Raw genomic sequence first — 7,445 nt, 5'->3', positions numbered from 1 at the left:
CCCGCCTGCGGTCGACGCGCTCCGGGGCCACCCGTTGCGCGCTCACCGCGCTCCCCTCGACCGCGCCCTGCCACGCCGGACCGTCCCGCCCCCCGCCTCTCCTTCCCCGACCGGCTCCACCACCGGACCCAGTCGAGCTTCACCGCGCGCGTGCACGCGCTCGTCGTGCTTGACCGCGCTGCCCCGTTCCTCCCCGTCGCTGCTACCCCCGCCGTGGACTGGCCCTAGCTCGCCGGCGCCCTGCCGTTCCTGCCCGCAACCGCCCGTGCCTCGTCCCGGCCGTATGGCTCGACCACGGCCATTCCCCCTTTGGCCCTCGTCCTCGTCTGACGGCTCACCCCTCCGCAGCTGCTCGCCGGCCACCGCTCCGGCCGCCTGGCCGGCGCAGTCGCCACCGGCGCCCCGCATCGCTTTGTTGGGTTGCGCCCGCAGCGCCTGCACCCGCGCCCGTTTAGCCTCATGGGCCACTGACCAGAGGGGCCCGCCCTGGAACGTTTTAAAATAATAATAATAATAATAATAATAATAAATATTAAATAAATAATAACTAAAATAATTAAAATATTAATTAATTAATTAATTAAGTTAATTAATCCTGATTAGATTAACCTAATCACTAATTAAATTAACTAATCTGTAATTAACCTAAACAGAGAATGGAGGTGGGTCCCACTAGACCCACACATCAGGTTCACCAGGTCAATGGTCAACGTTGACTGCTGACATCACTCTGATGTCATGCTGACGTCATCATTTAATATTCTGGATAATGTTGGATTAAATAATTAATTGAATTCCAGAAATTAATAAAATCTTTAGAAAATCATATCTTCTAATCCGTAACCCGGATTAAAATATTTTCAACATGAAAGTTGCTCAAAACGACGAGACGAACCCGGATACGCAGCCCGTTCGTCCACCACACACCCCTAACATATCAAACCCGCAACTTTCCCCCTCCGGTTCATCTGCCAAAAAACACGGAACACCGGGAATACTTTCCCGGATGTTTCCCCCCTTAACCGGTACCACCTCATACCACGTTAGGGCACGCCTAGCATCGTTACTGGTCTTGTCTTGCATCGATATGCATCTGTTTACATGGTATTCATTGTTTCTTCCCCCTCTTCTCTCCGGTAGACTACGAGACCGACGCTGCTGCTGCCCAGTTCGACTACGGAGTTGACGACCCCTCTCTCTTGCCAGAGCAACCAGGCAAGCCCCCCCCCCCTTGATCACCAGATATCGCCTATTCTACTCTATACTGCTTGCATTAGAGTAGTGTAGCATGTTACTGCTTTCTGTTATACCTATCCTGATGCATAGCCTGTCCTTGATACTACTGTTGTTACCTTTACCTGCAATCCTATATGCTTAGTATAGGATGCTAGTATATTCATCTGTGGCCCTACATTCTTGTCCGTCAGCCGTGCTATACTATCGGGTCGTGATCACTCGGGAGGTGATCACGGGTATATACTATATACTTTATACATGATACATGTGGAGACTAAAGTCGGTCGGCTGGTGGAGCACCCGCGAGTGGATCTTTGTGGCGGAGCGACAGGGCAGGTTGAGACCGCCTAGGAGAGAGGTGGGCATGGTCCTGTTCGGCGTTCGCGGATACTTAACACGCATAACGAGATCTTGGTATTTGATCTGAGTTGGCTACGAGCCTATACGCACTAACCAACTACGTGGGAAAGATATGGGCACTCGGCGTCGTGGTATCAGCCGAAGCACTTCGTGACGCCAGCGACTGAGTGGCGTGCGCCGGATTGGAACGTAAGCCTGCTCTTGTATTAAGGGGGCTAGTTCTGCTTTCGACCGCGTATGCAACGTGGAGGTGTGCTATGGGCGATGGGCCCAGACCCCTGTGCGCTTAGGTTTAGACCGGCGTGCTGGCCTCTCTGTTGAGCCTAGGTGGGGCTGCGACGTGTTGATCTTTCGCGGCCGGGCATGACCCGGGAAAGTGTGTCCAGCCAAATGGGATCAAGCGTGTTGGGTAAGTTGGTGCACCCCTGCAGGGAAGTTAATCTATTCGAATAGCCGTGATCTTCGATAACAGGACGACTTGGAGTTGTACCTTGACCTTATGACAACTAGAACCGGATACTTAATAAAACACACCCTTCCAACTTCCACAGACAACCCGGTGATCGCTTTTCCACAGGGCGACGAGGGGAGGATCGTCGGGTAGGATTATGCTATGCGATGCGACAAGAGATGCTACTTGGAGATGCTACTTGGAGATGCTACTTGGAGATGCTACTTGGAGATGCTACTTGGAGGACTTCAGTCTACTCTCTTCTACATGCTGCAAGATGGAGGCTGCCAGAAGCGTAGTCTTCGACAGGATTAGTTATCTCCCTCTTATTCTGGCATTCTGCAGTTCAGTCCACTGATATGGCCCCTTTACACATATACCCATGCATATGTAGTGTAGCTCCTTGCTTGCGAGTACTTTGGATGAGTACTCACGGTTGCTTTTCTCCCTCTTTTCCCCTTTCCCTTCTACCTGGTTATCGCAACCAGATGCTGGAGCCCTGGAGCCATACGCCACCGACGATGATGATTCCTACTACACTGGAGGTGCCTACTACTACGTGCAGGCCGCTGACGACGACCAAGAGTAGTTAGGAGGATCCCAGACAGGAGGCCTGCGCCTCTTTCGATCTGTATCCCAGTTTGTGCTAGCCATCTTATGGCAACTTGTTTAACTTATGTCTGTACGCAGATATTGTTGCTTCCGCTGACTCGTCTTGATCGAGCACTTGTATTCGAGCCCTCGAGGCCCCTGGCTTGTATTATGATGCCTGTATGACTTATTTTTATTTGTAGAGTTGTGTTGTGATATCTTCCCGTGAGTCCCTGATCTTGATCGTACACATTTGCGTGCATGATTAGTGTACGATTAAATCGGGGGCGTCACAAGTTGGTATCAGAGCCAACTGCCTGTAGGAATTCCCCCTTCCATACTCCTTGGCCGAAGTCGAGTCTAGACATTGCAAACTTTTACTAACATGGTTGTGTGCCTTACGGGCCCACGTCGCCATCTGGGTGGTATTAGGATCTTTTACTCCTCGATCCTTACTCTGGGACTCTGAGCTCTCTTCTATTCGGGTTAAATGAATTTTGCTAAATCTAACATTAGGATCTCGTTATCTCTTTCACCCGGAGAGCCCCTTATTACTGATGATCGTGTGCTGCACACAGAGACCCTGAAGATACTCTCCGCTGTTAACCAGAGAACTTGTGTTCATCGCGTTTGCAATTCCCTTCCACCATCAACCCTTATGGATAACTACTTGCAGTTGTTATTCTTACATTCATCCCCAGTTGGTCTTGTTATTACAAGATACCCCGAATTACTCGTCGATGTTTCGATAATCCTTTAAGCTTACTGCCTTGCAGTTATTTGTCACCTGAATACCCCTATGGAAAATTCTCACACTTATCGAGTATCCGCTCATCCCCCAGTTGTTCATGTGTTTCACAATGGTCTTCGAAATACTATTCGATCTTCCGAAAATCCCGAGCAGCCTATTGCTCTTGAAATTCTTGCTTTCTTAAATTGTGGTTAATCCGATAAGTTTCGTAATCTTATTGGCCTCCCTTGTCTTTATCATTTTAAGTTCGTTGATTCAATATGTTGAGGATGCCCGCATTCCTCGGTCGAATCCTAGGATTCATCCTTCCGGCTCAGACGTCATTTGGATATGAGTTGGTTCTTGACCAATCAATGCCTTGATCGTTTGTGCTTCTAAGTCTATTGAACTTATTCATTTTTGATCAAAACGATTGCTTCTGATCCCTTGATTTGGGAATCATAAAATTTCTTTGCATTAAGCTTTGAATTAGTCAGTTGTTTCTATAATCCGATGCCTTGGCATTCCTTCTTCCTTTGATTGAGTACCGATACTCACATCAGCCCCGTTGTGGACCGCCATACCCATTGCCGGGTTATTTTTCCGACAATGTCCTCCACAACCAAATTCCTTGTGAGTTCTTTACCTAATACATAATGCCCTTGTAAATTGTATACTCTACTTTTGTCAGCCATGCTCTACTTTGAGCTTGTGTTATTTACTCCTGAAGTTCATGGTATATGTTCTAAGAAGCCCCGATGGGTTGAACCTATGCCTTCCTTAATCTGTGTGAACCCGAAAGTTTTCACGGGTCATACTCCTCTGGTAATTCACCGGGTAGGTTTTGACACTAAGATCATTTTTACCTAGAGCAATGAATGAAAGGTTATGCATTGAAGAAGTGGGAGTCGACCTTGAACTTTGTGTTCATGCCCATGGACATGATGTAGATCTTACCATTAAAGCTTCTCTTTAATTAATTATTCCATTGGTAGAAGTTCATCTTATATCTGGGATCTGGCCTTCTGCAATCGTGGTTCCGACCATGTTCTTCTCTGATCCCATTTCTCGGGCAAGTTTAAGCACTTGTTTTCTATAGGTCAATACACCAGTCCAACCTTTACTTTGACATGTCGTCAAGTATTACCCCCTGGTATCTCGAGATTATCATGGAACTGCATAACCTCTTATGAGTTCTTCATCAGGTATTACATTCACACGGACTCCAATTTTTCACGGGCTTTGAGTTATGAAACACTCAAGGACACCGATAACGGAATCGAGTCTGCACTGCGATTCAACGAGGATTAGAGATCTTCATCGCTTACAAGTTAATACTCCATGTCTGTCCTAGCCTGAACGGATACATCATTATCGTGCTAATTTTAATCATCAACATTCTGAGCTCTTCAAGGGTATCAACTAAATTCATGATGAGAAATACCATCCTTGCCCCTGATGATTTGTGTTATCATCGGCCACTTTATTGCCTTCCCTCCAACACAAACTTGTTCATGCTTTGTGTTATACCTTGAGTTCCTTGCTATCCAGCATTTGTCCTTCTTTACCTTGGAACATTACCACCTTTTATGTCAAGAATGTCGTGGCAATTTTACCACCTCTTGAGAATTCTTGATATAGTAATATCTCTCGCCATTTGCGTTCATTCTTGGTCTCCGTGTTGTTTCTAACCGGAATACCGACAAATGGTCTGTGATGTGTAAATTCTAAACTTCGAGCAACCCTATTGCTTTGAAGTTATTGGTCTACAGTTTCTTTAGAAATTCTATTGCTTATTGAATCATCATTCGAACATTGATCGTGCTACCTAGTCCAGATTCCTGGGTGCACCCTTCTATCATTGTTCAGTTGAGTATGTTCCCCTCGAGCATACATCATTATATCATTGATCCGACAAATGATATTTCCTTGTTCACATAATTGTGGAAATCCATCTTTTGGAAATCTGGATGAATTGTCGCTAAGTTTATCAGCCACCTCCTCATCCTCTCCTTGGTTTACTGATGAACTCTTGTTTCGGAACTCGCTTCCATAGTTCATTCCCGAGAATCTTACAATGTCCTCCCGTCAATTTGTGTTGCACCTTTTCTTCTCAGACATCCTGAGTCTGAGGTATCCTGACACCAATTAGATCTGAATCTCGGTCAGATATGATGGTTGGAACATACTTCCAGGAGTTATAAACATCTTTACATGACCCGGTAAGGTGATGTCACCTAACACACCTGGCCGGTTGGCCCTATTGTTATAGATTCCTTTTCAGCAAGGTTATCCATTCGTCCATGAGGAAATTATAAGACTTATTCTACAAGTTATTCCTGATGGATCCTTTGTGTTTCCAAAGTCCGATCTTTGCTTAAAGACCTTGTCAATGCTATCTCGAAGCATGTCTGTGGTACTTCGATTTTCAACAAGAACGTTTGAAATCCAATGCTAAATGTTTCTTGCTCAATTATCCAAACACCGTTGTATGGGTAATGTCATGAAATTTCTCTCTCCCCTTACCTAAAGGGTTTTCTACCTTATGTCCTGTCTTGGATATCATGCTCTGCTTGACTTTGGGAAGGATATACCCCTGACATATGTGTTTAAACACATTTTTCTTTTCATTGTTCTGTTTAAATCTGATGATCACAATGTCCTTTCCATTGTCTTGTTTAAACTTTCTCGTGGTTTATATGATCTAAGCAGTAATGATACGCTGCTTATATAAACACCTCGGTTGTACGACTCTGTCAATAAGACCCTGTTACTATTGTTGATGACATTCTGGTAGCCACCGATGGATGAGAACCTTGCCTATTGGTCCGCCTCGTTCAACAAGCAGGAAAATGGTTCTCTTCGTCCCTCGCCCTTGGTACCGACAATGTTGCCGACATAACTGATAGGCTATCCTCTGACATGCCTTGCTTGCATGATTGTGCAAGACGTCATCGCTTTTCCTACTTTTAACCCACATTGTGGGCCCATAACCCACAGTTCTACAGGATCGAAACCTGACTCTCCTATACACCCTGTTGCCAAAGTTATTCCTAAAGCTTGACTTCGAATGTAATTTGCGAGCCACCTTCCTAGTGATCAATTCTGGTATCGGACACAATACTTATTCCCGTTGCTCTGAACCCCATTCACACTCTGTTTCAGGCAAAGAACGATTGCCTATCCGCTTGAAACTTCTTATTGCACCGTATTACTTTGCTCTCGATGTGTTTCATTTGTTCAACTCGAGAGATACTCATATGATCATACTTGGGAAACCCCCAGAAGATTTTCCCTTATAACATCCTATCGTTGTAGAGCTGCCCCTTACCTATTCGTAAGTACGATGGAGATCCCGAAGAAAGGATGACAATTGATCATGGTGACTTGAAGCAGTGAAATGAAGACATCAACGAAAGGGATCTACCTCTTAGAAAGGGCAGCCAAGACCGAGAAGACTCGTTAGGTTTTTCGCTACCAACACCTTCGCCCCTTACTCCACCGCTTAAATCTCGGGACGAGATTTCTGTAGTGGAGGAGAATTGTGACGCCCGGGTAATCAAGCTACAGTAACCTTGCGCTAATGATGCCACGTCACCTAGGTTACTGTTGGTAAACTCGTGTTAGTTCAAAACGATTCAAATTCAAATTTAAAATATAGGCAAACAACAAAAGTTTTTCAAAATTTAAAACAAAAATGTTCGGGAGATGCCATATTTTACATAAGTCAATATGGTGTAATAGACACAATTTTATAAAATGTCTAAATAATTTAAACTGATTTAAAACAAAAAAGTAAATAAAGAAAAGAAAAGAAAACAAGACTAAAACAAAACAAAAGAGAAGAAACCCCCTCGGGGCTCCGGCGCAGCAGGCAACCGGCCCAACTGGGCCACGACCTGCCAGGCCGGCCCAAATCCCCACCGGCCCCAACCGGCCCACCCCGTGCCCCATAACCTCCTCCCCCCACTCCCCCATGGACCCACCGACACTCCCCCGCACCCCCCTCGCAAAATATCTCTCCCCCTCTCCCCCGATTGGATCGGGATCGAGGGAGGAGGCCCTCGCCGCCGCCCG

The sequence above is a fragment of the Triticum aestivum genome, chromosome 1A (assembly GCF_018294505.1).
Source record: "Triticum aestivum cultivar Chinese Spring chromosome 1A, IWGSC CS RefSeq v2.1, whole genome shotgun sequence".
In the NCBI taxonomy this organism is placed as follows: Eukaryota; Viridiplantae; Streptophyta; class Magnoliopsida; order Poales; family Poaceae; genus Triticum; species Triticum aestivum.
The sequence above is the reverse complement of the archived record's forward strand: the minus strand, read 5'-3'. Positions refer to the sequence as shown.